We start from the raw sequence: 14,822 nt of genomic DNA on the forward strand, positions 1-14,822 counted from the left end.
TAGTTTTACTTACACTTTTCCATTTAAACTAATGTGCAAACATGACAACATGCTCTGTGGTTTTCCAGGGGTTTCATAATGGCACTTAATCATTTTATATTAGTAGTATATATTGAGGGTTCTAGTAGAAAAATTATTTTATAAGAAAATGTATATACTAACAGAGCAAACAAAATATATGGAAATACTCCAAAAACCTTGAGTGAATTTTATTTATGACTGTGGGAAGATCTTTGCTTTTCTTCTGCCATTATATACATACACTTCAAGAGAGAAATTTGAGAATTACGGCTGAAAATAAGGAAACAGGCCCTTAAGAGATATATCCTACTCAATTTCACCAAGTGTAGCTTCCTGTGGATTTTTTTGTAACAAGTACAATATATTTGCTTAGTTTGAACAAGTATTTCAACACATACTAACACAACCCACCAATATTACCACTTCACAAAAGTATTACATCAATTTCATTCTGATTTATATTAGATACAAAGCCAAATTTTTATTCTGAAAATATTATTTTTGACAGAAAGATGGAGAACTGCCCAATTTTTTTCATCCAAGGAAAGCTGTTTCTATGAGACATTGGAATAACTATATTGTTTTAAAAGTAAAACAAAATTGGTCACTAGAACTTCTGCATTTCAACAAGCAATGTTCAGTAATTTGAAATGTTTTTATTTATCTACCACCATTTCCTTTAATGAGAGATCATTTTGTAAGTTCCTCATATTTCCAAATAGTAAAGATGCTATTATAAGCACTGTAAACATCAGCTCCTGATATTAATGGGAAATTCATACTCATAATGATAAACACTTGAAAAATATCACTGCAGGAAAAAAAGAAATAGAGAAAAATAATGGTTTATTGGATGCCTTCATTTATGGCTGAGGAAATTTAAAATTCAATACAGTATGGTAGTGTTGATGAGATACTTTACTATATGTTGAAATACTTGTTCAGACAAACCTTGTTGAATTTCAAATTTTAATGTCAAATTATTCAATTTCATTAAAAATAATGAAAACCTCTAAAATAATGTTACACCAAATTCTAAAGTTTATTCTCAAGAATATTCTGATTCAGACATACTCAAAATAGAACAGAAATTTCAGAAGTTCCCAAAGAATGCAACAGACCAATCAAAATACCTAAGTATTTTATCAAATGTGGGTCTGCTAAATGCATTCTTTTAAAATTTGAGGCAATGTTGGGTTAAGATAAACACATGTGTTTCTGCTGCTCATACCATATGATTGTGGGTTTTGTTACTCTCCCAGCTCTTGGTTGGCCTCAGGGATAAGCTTGTCTTATAGAGTATGACATAAACAGTGCTTTGAGATTCTAGAAGCTAGGTTGAGAGATATTTACAGCTTCCTTTCAGTCTCCTGATTAACTGTAAAAACCACTATTCTACATGAAACTCATCCAAGCCAAATGGGTGTGACATCAATCATATGGAAGGAAAAATCCAGTAAGTATCAAGGCATCAGACATTAAATGAAGAAACTGTCTTGGAAATGAAGTATCCAACCCAGCTGTTCTAGTACATGCATTGTTTTTACATCTGACAAAAAAAAAATGTCATCAGGAAACGCAACTCAATGACAGTAGTCAATTAAATAGGGATACTTTGTTAGGCGATATACTACTATTAAAGAGAAGAAGAATTGGGTTGTCCACAGCATTTTCAATTCCATTTCCTCCACCCCAGAAGAAAAGGTCACACTCATTATACAAAAAGGAAATTTTATGGGAAATATTGAGCATGAATTTCCAGGTAGCTTTAGAAACATGATTTGGAATAATTGTAAGGAGTCTGTTTTCCGTTCTGACTGTTCATAAATGTAATTTAATAAGCAACATTTTTCAGTAAAAATAAGTACTTTTTAATACATAGATTTGGTATCAGTAAAGATATTCTGTTGTGTCTCTAGAGGAAAATAAAAATCTCAACTTCCTTTCTGCTATAGCATAATCCATTAGTCATCCACAAGGTTGAAGAAATTTAAATACATTTTTGCTGACATAGTGATGACAGCTTGGTTGTTGCTAAATTGTATTCACATTATAATGCTGGAGAAGATTAATCTTAAGTGAATAACCACACACTTTGAGATGATAAACACATTCTTAACAAAATAGTAGGGAAACTGCTGCTCCTGTATAACAAGCTTATGCAGCTGAACCTGACGGGGATAATGCTCAAAATATAAATAGAAAAAGAATGTACACCAAGAGTGTGTAAATCCAATATTTTCCTACTTTCTGTTTATTTTCTTTCTTGGACAGTAAGTTTAGCTTTATGTTTAAGAAATAAACCTATACTTTACCAATGTTAATAATTTCCTCAACAGATGAAAAAGAGAGCATTTAATATTTTTCCTAAGAACTACTAACATTGCATTATAATTTATACTGCTCTTTTTAATAACAAAATATTAAAATGTAATGGCATATACAGTACTTGAAATGTATTTTTGTTAGATAACTTCTTCCTTACAAACTAATTTTATTATAGAATACAAATCCATACTTTGCATACTGTAGAAGCTTCTGTGAGACTTGAAAGGCTATAAACAAAGTTTAACTTGAAATGTTGAGATCAGCCATCTAATTTTGATTGAAGGTCAATTTGAAAATGTACCCTCGTGGATGGAGATATTACTTCCTGGAAGCTATCTAACTCCTAAAGCTAGCCATAGAGAATGATGTAGAAAGTAAACAAAGGTAAGTTTACTTTCTATGTTAAACACTCAAAGAGAAGACCTGAGAGTCTAAGGCATTCAGAAAACTGGAACAGTTAAAGCAAATGTAATTACCTCAGATCTTTCAAACATCTAATAGTTCTTTAGATGGATCTGACCTGATATAAAAGATTCTTTTTCTTTCTTTTCTAGTTTCATCCAGAATTATTTGATTTTACAGCCTGTTTAATTTCATATTTAATGACAGTGCTATGTGCTACTGGATCAATCTGTCTCTGTGTATATATATAAAATCAGTGCTAATCTTCATCAGAAATCAATTTTCCAGCCAGGCATTGCTGTACATGCCTTTAATCCCAGTAGTTGGGAGGCAGAGGCAGGTGGATTTCCTTGAGTTTGAGACCAGCCTGGTCTTCAGAGTGAGTTCCAGGACAGCCACAGTTGTGAGACTCTGTTTTGAAATAACAAAATCAAACAAATAACAAAGCAATTTCCTCAACATATCTGCTTCTAAAATTGTAGTAGGTCTTCTATGACCATTGGAAAAGAACAGAAAGCAGAGGGTTAAACTTAATGTAACACAGGAAGGCAAACGTTTTTTAAAGAGATTATTTGAGCTCCAAATTATGAAATTATCTGTTTAATAAGTATTTTAAGCAATTTCATTATCTAAGTACATTCATTTTGTTCTTACTAGATGTCAAACGTGTTAAGTTCTGGAGAAGCAGAGATGAATAAAATGAGGTTTGGGGTTTTTAGAGGTTCTCAGATAGGGAAGGCAGGTGGATAATCACAATTTCAATGCAATGTGAGAACGACTGAAACTGAAGTAAATTGGTGACTGTTCTCATGGGATAATCTCATGTATTGCAAGTGTTCACTCAATATCCTTACATAAACCTGTAAACAAAAACACTGGCTTTATTAGAAATAATTAAAAGTCAATAGAAGCAAAAATTTTAAAACCACGACCTAGCCACTATTTACTTCAATGTGGTAAATATTGAAATTGGGTTAAAGGCCTCTCAGGTGGTAAAGTGTTTGCCACACAATCAGGAGGACATGAATTTTGATCCATAACATCCACATAAATACCAAGTGTGATAACATGTACCTGTAACCCCAGTGTTAATTTGGGGCATTAGGAACGAATGCGGTCATATGTCATGAAGTTCTAGTCTGACTTGCAAAATCCAGGTTCATTGAAAGTCACTGTCTCAAAAAAGTAAGGTCAAGAGTGCTAAAGATAACTGAAGCTAATTTTTGGCTACCATATATACATGCAAAAGTGGCTTCATCTACTTTGAGTGTATCTGCACACATACACATGAACAGACACACAGCACCTGAAAGGTTATATCTATTTATTGCATACTTAAGTCACTTCAAGTTATCAGAATTACTTAACTTTCTAAATTTCACAAAGAATAAGCAAACCAAGGGAGATCAACTAATTTTTCTAAATCATGAAGCCAGAATAATTATTGATATGAAAAGCAATACGTCATTATTTCATTAAACTATGACATCATTTGATATTTACAAGATGTGTATTATGATAAGAACCAAAATATGCATGATCATGATGATGATGTTGATTAAAGCAATGCTGAAGATGAAGCTTGAGCCTTGCACATGCTAGGCAACTATTTCTCCAGTAGCTATATTTCTACTCCTATGTTTCTCAGATTTCTCACTATCTAAATCAGTGTGTCCCTGAACTCACTTAGTAGTCCAAACTAGGCCTGAAATAATGATGTTTGCCTCTTGAGTGTTTGAATTACAGACATGAACTTCTTTTTTTCTTTCAAATATATTAGTAGGACCAGTTATCTGTAAACCACTCTTGATGTGTCTGGGTCATATCCTGAAAAATATATTTATAAGAGAGCACAATGTTTCTAATGGTTATTTTATGCCTATATTTATAAAGTTAAGGTTATTACCTAAATGATGCAGAGAAACCCTCTACCTCAACTGCAAGGACACATATGTGAATGTGCTAGACTCTTTCTTCAGGTTTCTAAACATATAAGTACAGTATAAAATAAAATCATTTGTATGATATAAAATTATACACAGTATTCAGATTTTAAGGGAGTATCTATATAGTGTTCTTCCCTAGTCCATGGTACAAAATTACATGTGGCAAAAATCATTCTTTTTCATTCTCAGACATTTGAAAAATATCCATTAATCACTGAAGGTCATAGATTAGAAGATTGAACTACTAATGATGATATTTCTGATTGAACTACTAATGATGATATTGCTGTCAATTCAGACAGAACAGGCTTTGGGGGAATGATAGTTACCCTCAGTGGACACATATTCATAAAATGAATTAATTTTAAAGATAGAAAGTTCATGGCTTATTACATTTTATTTTTGCCTCTCACTTATGCTCCTTGTACAAATGATTTTCATTAATATGTTAAAATAGAGCTTTCTGGTCATTTTAAAATACGGCCTTATACACACCTTTCCTATATTACCTTGTGCTTCATAGTCAGTTGTCAGGTGAGTTTGCCATCTGGAGAAGGAATTTGAGCCTTGATTTCAAAGGTGGAAGGCCAAAATGTTATTCACTCCCTAACTTTCTGTTTTTTTACTATGCCAAATCATTGTAGATACTCACAAAATTTCTACAAAGATAGTTACTCACATTCTGTCCAAAATTTTCTTGAAAAAAAAAGGAGAGAGCAAAGTAGTGCTGCCAGTATGATGGAACTAAATAAACAACATGCAGAGCATTAAAGGCACCACGGGTAACTTGGATGTAGCAAATTTGGCCTTATTACTTACAAGCTGCTTCCTAGCTTGGAAAAGTTTTGTAATTATTCACAGACCATTTTCATCTTGTAAACGAAGAGCTATAGATATTTCTCCACAAAAGTATACAAAAAGCCAATAAATACATTAAAAGATGGGTGCTATAATTAACAATCAATGAAGTGTAAATCAAAACATCAATACACATCTGCATAATAATTATCATCAAATATACTTTGGTTAAGTTTTTAAATAGAGTAGTGACCTGGGAGTTAGGCTAATGTATATTTAAAATTTGCATATGATTATAAGACATTTCATTTCCATGAACAGGAAGAGCTCTGACCCTCTGAGGGCCTATATCAAACTGTTTAATTTTTTTCATTAGTTGCAGATGTGTTTTTTAGTATACCCATTGCTATAATGATAATTTTCAATTCATAGTCATGATGTTTAATTACATTTAACTTGTTGAGATGACAACCATAGCATATCTTCAGGCTTATTTTGTTGATGAGTTAGTAATATACAAAAAGTGTGAGCATGGTTTGTGATGGGGTCAAAGACTAGAGAAGGAGTAATTATTTAAAGCCAAGTTTGAAAATCTCAATTATGGAAAAAGTGAAAGTACTCGAGAAGGAAAGAGACTCATGGAAGGGTGAGGGTTAATTTTAATAACACCTCATATTTACCTTGTGTGTTTTTTCAAGGAACTCAAATAACTTTCAGGCACCATTTAATTGATTTCATTAATAGTTCTGTGGAATAGGATGCGTATAACATACCACTAACCATTGGCACATGCAATGATTAAAGCTCTTATGATGCCCACAGGCATGTTAGCTGAACATATGCAAGTGAGATCAGTTGCATCACTAGCAAATCACTGAATATTAACCTGGTCCTTATAAGTCAGTTTAGACTTATTATTACCCTTTTCATTATATATGTATGAATATACAAAGATTATGTACTCAATTCTCATCGTGTCTACTTTAATTTTCAATGAAGTAGCTTATTAACCTAAAATCACCTTTTCTCATAAGTGAGCATTTTGTTTACCAAACAAAATTGTACCTGTGAACTTTCCATACTGATTCTCCATGCATCTATTATTAATTTATTTATTTATTTATTTACTTATTTATTTTTGCTTTCAATGTTGATTCCTGAGATTTCAGCTTTTACAACCTTCAGATATATAAAGAACTCTTTAAAAAGGAAACTAAAGGACATAAAGTAAGGTGCTAATAGATTGTAGTTTGCAGAACAGGAGCTCTTACCTATAATGTACAAAATTAGTTGAGTGTCAGTTAAGTTTTCATTTTTCAAGGCCAAGACCATGGTTACATTATTCTATGAAACTCTTGTCTCTGTTAAACATGCTGTTTGACTTTCATTATGTCTGTATATGCAGATAAATAATTCTATTATTTATTGCTCAGCTGTCGTTTTCAAGATTATTTTAGTATAAGTGATCTACTATTCATAATATTTAAATTCTAGCCAATGCTGTTAATTCCAAACAGAAGGAATAAGTGACTAATTCTTCTTCTTCAGGATTTTCAACACATATTACATTTTAATCTGAAAAATAATAAAAATATTTTAAAAACCAAACATTACATTCAATAACTAAAATACCCCAAGACAATTCAAAGTAAAATGCTGCAATAGTCTCCCCCCTCTATTTCAAAATGTCACTTAATATTTTCTCTTTCTCTCCATCTAAGAGAGAGTGAGTAGTCTTATAATTTGAAGTGTCTACCTCTGCTCTCATTTCTATCATTCTCATAGGTTTTGATAGCAATAAATTATCCCTTTTTTTTCACCAGCACTTGCAAGGTTTCTCAGTAAATATTCTGAATGGTCTCCCTCATTAAATAAATGAGAATTCATAGACAACTGCAATGTTTGGAATGAGCATTATTCATAGGTACATGGGTTCCAAGTTGTTAGTGCTGTTTGTGGAGGCTTAGAAGATGTGACCTTGCAAGAAGAAGGCAAGCTTTAAGAGCTCAGAGCCTTCACCACTCTGCGTTTTCTCTCTCTACTTTTTGATTTTGATCCAGGGTGTAATAATTCACCATTGAGATCTTGCTGCATTGTTTGCTGCTTGCTGCCATGATCCTCTTTTTTACCTCTGGAAACATAAGTCCAAATAGACCCTTCCATTTATGAGTTGTCTTCATGATGGGGTTTTATAATAGCAACAGAAAGGTTAATCCAATGATTAGTGGAGTTGACATTGCAGTGTAGCAGAGTAAGACCCACACATTTTCCCCCAACAAGAATGGTAAGCTAACCACCACTTGAACCAGCACCATTTGTTGAAAATGCTGTCTTTTTTCCACTGGATTGTTTTAGGTCCTTTGTCAAAGATCAAGTGATCATAGGTGTGTGGGTTAATTTCTGGGTCTTTAATTCTGTTCTATTGATCTACCTGCATGTCACTGTACCAATACCATGCAGTATTTATTACAATTTGCTCTGTAGTACAGCTTGAGGTCAGGGATGTTGAGTCCCCCAGAAGTTCTTTTATTGTTGAGAATAGTTTTCACTATTCTGGGTTTTTGTTATTCCATATGAATTTGCAAATTGCTCTTTCTAACACTCTGAAGAGCTGTGTTGGAATTTTGATGGGGATTTCATTGAATTTGTAGATTGCTTTTTGCAATCCATGAGCATGGGAGATCTTTCCATCTTCTGAGACCTTCTTCAATTTTTTCTTCAGAGACCTGAAGTGCTTGTCATACAGATCTTTCATTTGCTTTGTTAGAGTCACACCAAGATATTTTATATTATTTGTGACTATTGTGAAGGGTGTTGTTTCCCTAATTGTTTTCTCAGCCTGTTTATTCTTTGAGTAGAAGAAGACAACTGATTGGTTTGAGTTAATTTTATATCCAGACACTTTGCTGAAGTTGTTTATCAGGTATAGGAGTTCTCTGCTGGAATCTTTGGGGCCACTTAAGCATACTATCATATCATCTGCAAATAGTGATACTTTTACTTCTTCTTTCCAATTTGTGTACCTTTGACCTCCTTTTGTTGTCTAATTGTACTGGCTAGGACTTCAATAGGTAGGGAGAGAGTGAGTGGGCAGTCTTGTCTAGTCCCTGATTTTATGGGATTGCTTCCATTTAGTTTGATGTTGGCTACTGGTTTGCTGTATATTGCTTTTACTATGTTTAGGTATGGGCCTTGAATTCCTGATCTTTCCAAGACTTTTATCATGAAAAGATGTTGGATTTTGTCAAATTGCTTTCTCAGCATCTAATGAAATAATCATGTTTTTTTCTTTGAGTTTGTTTATATAATGGATTACATTGATGGATTTCCCTATATTGAACCATCCCTGCATTCCTGGGATGAAGACTACTTGATCATGGAGAAGAATGCAAATCAATCCATCCTTATCTCCTTGGACAAAACTCAAGTCCAAGTTGATCAAGGGCCTCCACATAAAACCAGATGTACTGAAACTAATAGAAAAGAAAGTGGGGAAGAATCTCATGCACATGGGCACAGGGGAAATTTTTGTGAATAGAACACCAATAGCTTATGTTCTAAGATCAAGAATTGACAAATGGGACCTTATAAAATTGCAAAGCTTCTGTAAGAAAAAGGACATTGTCAATAGGGCAAAAGGGCAACCAACAGATTGGGAAAAGATCTTTACCAATCCTTCCTCTGATAGAGGGCTAATATCCAATATGTACAAAGAACTCAAGAAGTTAGACTCCAGAAAACCAAATAACCCTATTAAAATGGAGTACAGAGCTAAACAAAGAATTCTCAACTGAGGAATACCAAATGGCTGAGAAAGACCTTAAGAAATGTTCAACATCCTTAGCATCAGGGAAATGCAAATGAAAACAACACTGAGATTCTACCTCACACAATTCAGAATGGCTAAGATCAAAACCTCAGGGGACAACAGATGCTTGTGAGGATATGAAGAAAGAGGAGTACTCCTCCACTGTTGGTGAGATTGCAAGCTGGTACAACCACTCTGGAAATCAGTTTGGCAGTTCGTGAGAAAACTGGACATAGTACTACCTGAGAACCCAGCTATACCACTCCTGAACATATACCCAGAAAACACTCCAACATATAACAAGCACACAAGTTCCACTATATTCATAGCAGCCTTATTTATAATAGGCAGAAGCTGGAAAGAACCCAGATATCCCTCAACTGAGGAATGGATACAGAAAATGTGGTGCAGTTACACAATGGAATACTACTCAGCTATTAAAAATGATGAATTCATGAAATTCTTAGGCAAATGGATGGAACTAGAAAATATCCTGAGTGAGATATCCCAGTCACGAAAGAACACACACGGTATGCACTCACTGATAAATGGATATTAACTCAGAAGCTCGGAATACCCAAGATACAATTCACAGACCACATGAAGCTCAAGAAGAAGGAAGACCAAGGTGTGGATACTTTGCTCCTTCTTAGAAGGTGGAACAAAATACCCACAGGAAGAGATACAGAGACAAAGTGTGGAACAGAGTCTGAGGGAAAGACCATCCAGAGACTATCCCACATAGGGATACACCCCATATACAGTTACAAAACCTAGATACTATTATAGATGCCCACAAGTACTTGCTGACAGGAACTGGATATAGCTGTCACCTGGGAGGCTCTGCTAGTGAATGACAAATACAGAGGAGGACACTCTCAGCCAGCCATTGAACTGAGCACAGGGTCCCCAATTGGGGAGCTGGAGAAAGGACCCAAGGAGATGAATGGGTTGGCCTAAGGAGATGAATGCAGCCCCATAGGAGGAACAACAATATGAACCAAACAGTACTCCCCAGAGCTCCCAGGGACTAAATCACCAACCAAAGAGCACATACACATAGAAAGACCCATGGCTCTGGCCACATATTTAGCAGAGGATGGCCTTGTTGGACATCAATGAGATGAGTGGCCCTTGGTCCTGTGAAGGCTCAATGCCCCAGTGTATGGGAATTCCAGGACAGGGAAGCAGGAGTTGGTGGGTTTGTGAGCAGAGGAAGGGAGATGGGATAGGTGGGGATTTGGAGGGAAAACAAGGAAATGTTAATATAAAATATCTAATAAAAATAAATAAAATGATAATAACATAAAAAAGAATGGAAAGCTTAGTAATATACATATTCGCTTACCAACTTCTTCATATTCTATGTGTTTTGAATATAACAAGGTACACTGCACCATCCTTTGTTGCCTGTCATCATTCACATGCTTGAACATTGTATAAGGAGCATATGTTTAGTGATGTCATATTCATTTCTTATGCCAGTGAAATATACCTGCTTCTAGTACTCTAGCAAACATCCTAGCTCACTCATATTTTAATTATTCTATTCTATAACTTTTTCTAATTCTTTTGACTCTTTGCAATTTTCGTATACTTTTTCCACACCATCGAAGCACCTGAAAAACAATAGTCATTCATTTGTCTGGGATTTTTTTCTATTTTAATTGTTGTTTAAAATCCACCACTTTAATGTAAGCCTCTTCACCTGTGCCCAGTGCACCCCTCAGATGTTCTTCATATGCCCAAAACTAGCTGCATCTTGCATTTCACATTCCCAGATTTCAAAGCTCCATCACTGGAGGGCAGAAAGCTGATAGGTAAAAGGTGATGCCAGGTAAAAGACCACACAGTATTTCTAAGGTTCTTCTCACAGTGACTTAAAACTTCCAAACGAAGATCGAGGAATACACTAGGCCTGCAGCTGCATTACCAACTGCCTACCTTGAGTGCTTAGATTTCTAGCTCAATTGCTGTTCCTCCCCACCATGGGCAAGGGCTTGGAAACTCATTGATTTCCAATAGTAATAAATACCCTGCAGTGTGAGTGGCATTGCAGCTAGCCTGTAAGCTACCCACTGCTGTCACTCTGGGGCCAGGCCTCCGTCATAGCCCTCTGTCTTCATGTCACTGTGGCTGAGCTCGAGGTCCTCATTTTGGCCAAAGGTGTGCTTGTATGGCTCTATCTTCATCTCTGGATCATCTTCAGGTACGTACACATTCTGCAGGTAACTGTTTCCTGCTGGATCATTCATGATAAAGTGGGCCTTCATCTTGCCCTCAATGATATGATCCAACTTCTAGCTAAACCCCTGCAGTTTCTCCAACTGGTCAGGGTTCAAGTTCTCATCCAGTGTGAATTGGTTCTTGGTAATCAATTCTCAAATGTCTTTCAGCAGTTCTTCTAGAGTGGTGAACCTGCCCCCAGGGACAGCCATTCCCAATTCAAACTCAAAACTCTGGGATTTCCACACTACAAGTCTCAGACTTGAGGAGGTCTCTGGTCATGTCTGAGGAAACTGTGATGTAAAGGATGATCCTGGTACCCAAGAACTCTACGGCTTCTCCAGACTTCACCTCATTATTCTAATACCCACAAGTCTCACAACTGGTGGCCATGATGATAACCTCTTTAAGTGTGGAGATTTGGACAAGCTTCATGTTGGTTTGAACTGGAACATTGCACTCTTGGAAGTTTGTGTTGAAGTGAAGCTCTTTGTTTCTAAGGTCTCTTGTGATTTTTCAGGTTCTTCTGCTTGGAGCCCCAGCATCTCAGCCTGCTGTGGGGTCCAGCTGTACTACATGACCACCAAGTCATTTGCTTTAAGTCCTTCATTGTGTCAATGAACTCATCAATTTTTTATGGCACCTTCCATTGCCTGTCCTGTGGGCTGGTCCTGTTCCAGGCTAGAGATTGCACGACTGATCAGTCCTATAACAGGAGTCATTAGCTCCTTTCTAGTTGAAATCTGGAATTTCAAAATACTACCTGGGGGTCCTTGTACTATCTGAGTCTGTCTTCACATCATCTGTGCTCATGTCCTCTTGGCCCCTAATGGTAGCACACTTCCTGTTTCAGGATCTTGCCTGCTGGCTGGATGTCTGTGTTGTTCCACCCACAGTGCTCACAGAAAAAGGAGCTCACAATTGGTTGTTTCTCTAAAGAAGGTGAGCTTGGTAAGCAAAAGTCACATCATGGCATTCCAGAAATAGTTCATGCACTGCAACTGGTAACAGTTCATGCACAGTGACAAGAATTTGATACGCTCTTCTTCCTGATCCTTGGTGCTGAGGGGCCAAAAGAAAGGCCCAAGGCTGATGACCCAGACTCAGCAGACAAGGCCCCCCTTGGCTGACCCTGGACCCCAGCTTGCACAGCCCCACTGGCAGACCTCTCCTCATGTGCTCAAGCATTCATTTCTAGTTAATATTTCCTTTTTCTTTCAACTCCCTGGTTGTATATTTTAATTGTAAACATAACTATCAGTCTCCCTTTCTGATATCTCTTCCTGTAAATCTAATATTCTGATTCTGTGTGAAGGCTTCACAAGAGACTAATTTCTGACTCACTAAATGTGAATTAGAATAAAAAACTCTTACATACTTAGCCCTCACAGACTGATACAAGAAGGAAAGTAGGTTTCATATCCTTGGGAAAAAGCTGGAAAAGTACACTAACTGAAATGCGATAAATACGAGCCCAGAGAAGACAAAAATCATTGGATGCTGAAATATCTTAAAAGTCCCTAAGACTTTCTGATTGGACTGAATAATGCAGGTCTACCTTCTGTTCTGGTCTGCAAACATTGTGCATTCCAACAAAATGTTATAAGGCACATGAACAAGCAAAGACATATGACGAATCAGAATAATCAAATAAATCTCTATAAGGTACATAAGAATATGTGGCCATATAGGAATTAAATGGAAAATAATTAAAATGATCATTGAGATACTGAATGAACACAGGCAAATTTTGTGTTACTGCCAGTGAGAATGGATATATTACCAAATAACAAGACACAATAGTGGGACAAATCAGTTATAAATAATAAAGTACTAAGTATTAAGCCCTCCCTACAGGTAATCATCTCTATTCAGAATATAAAAATATGCTAACTTACAATTTAACAGGCTCACACTTCAAAGTATTATAACAGAATAAGTAATTGATATAATTTGGGTTGTGACCTCTTTGAAACCGCATACAGATTTCTGTAGCTACTACATTCATTTTCCAGCAAAATATACAGGTTCTTTCTCTCCATATCCCTATATATCTGGAAAGAGAAAGGATGGAAAATATTTAAAAAATAATATTCAAATGAAAACATTCTGATCCTAGATGTCAGAGAAAATATATTTTAACTCAGAAAATGTCATTGACCCAAGGAAAAATATCGTATAATAGTAAAATTGATACTTCTCTAGTCCTCTATGGCAGTTAGAAATACATGTGAACCCAAGTTCCAAACAATGAAACATAGAAGCCAAATGCTGGTGAAACTGTAGGAGAACTGAGGTTCATTTTCAATAATATATAGACTACTGAGATGGAAGATCAGTAAGGAAACTTTCCTTCACCTTCACCTTTCCTTTCTCTTTCCATCTCTCTGCACACTTAAATCAAATACAAGTCTCTTAGAGACAGCATACATTGGTGTCTATTTTTATTTTCACACATTTTGTGGTTCTGAGGATTTAAACAAGGGCCTTATGTGTGCTAAGCAAAATTTCTACCTCTGAGCTCAATCAATAACTCAGAGTATTTTTTTTCTAAATCTATTCAACTGTTCTATATACTTAAAGCAGTTTAATTAACCTTAAATTTTTAATTAGCTTCTTGGTAGTCTACAGAATAATGGGTTTCATAATGACATATCTAAACATGAATAGCACTATACTTTGCTAATATTTATCCCCTCTCTTGTTTCATTTCTTTCTTTTGCTGGTCCCATTCTACCTTCTAAATACCTTTTTCTGTATTCATTCCCTCCATCCTTCTCTCAGTCTCTCTTTCTCTGTGTCTATCTCGAACTCTGTTTCTCTCTCTCCTTAAAATACACATGCACACACACATACACATACACACACACACACACACAAAGAGAGAGAGAGAGAGAGAGAGAGAGAGAGAGAGAGAGAGAGAGAGAGAATTTAATGCTGTAACACAAGTGGCTCACAGGGGCATATATAAAGAGCTTTCTGTACAACATTGAAATACCATACAACAGATGACACATTCTTTTAAAAATATAGCTGGAACCATTCCCAGGTTTTGTCACATGCTATATCCTAAGACAATTATTTACACATTTAAGAAGGCTCAAATTATACTAGGTAACATTTCTTCCCATCATGGAATGAAAGTAGAAATCAATTTTGAAGCAAAGATAAAATTTGTATGTGGAAATTAAAGGATACCATTGAACAATGACTGGGTTAAAGAAGGAATCAAAAAGAGCAGGTAACATCTTGAGACAAAGGAGATAAAATCATAGTATATTAAAATTTATGAG

At 35.6% G+C, this 14,822-nt stretch overlaps 1 protein-coding gene and 1 pseudogene across 1 annotated transcript in view; one reads left to right on the plus strand and one right to left on the minus strand.

Annotated features, from left to right (window-relative positions):
- The window catches only part of Il1rapl2 (interleukin 1 receptor accessory protein like 2), a 690,466-nt gene that overhangs the window by 381,565 nt on the left and 294,079 nt on the right, over positions 1-14,822 (plus strand). The window lies entirely within an intron of this gene.
- LOC127675443 (zinc finger protein ZPR1-like) overlaps positions 11,388-14,822 on the minus strand; it is a 192,978-nt pseudogene continuing 189,543 nt past the window's right edge.

The sequence above is a fragment of the Apodemus sylvaticus genome, chromosome X (genome assembly GCF_947179515.1).
Source record: "Apodemus sylvaticus chromosome X, mApoSyl1.1, whole genome shotgun sequence".
NCBI lineage: Eukaryota > Metazoa > Chordata > Mammalia > Rodentia > Muridae > Apodemus > Apodemus sylvaticus.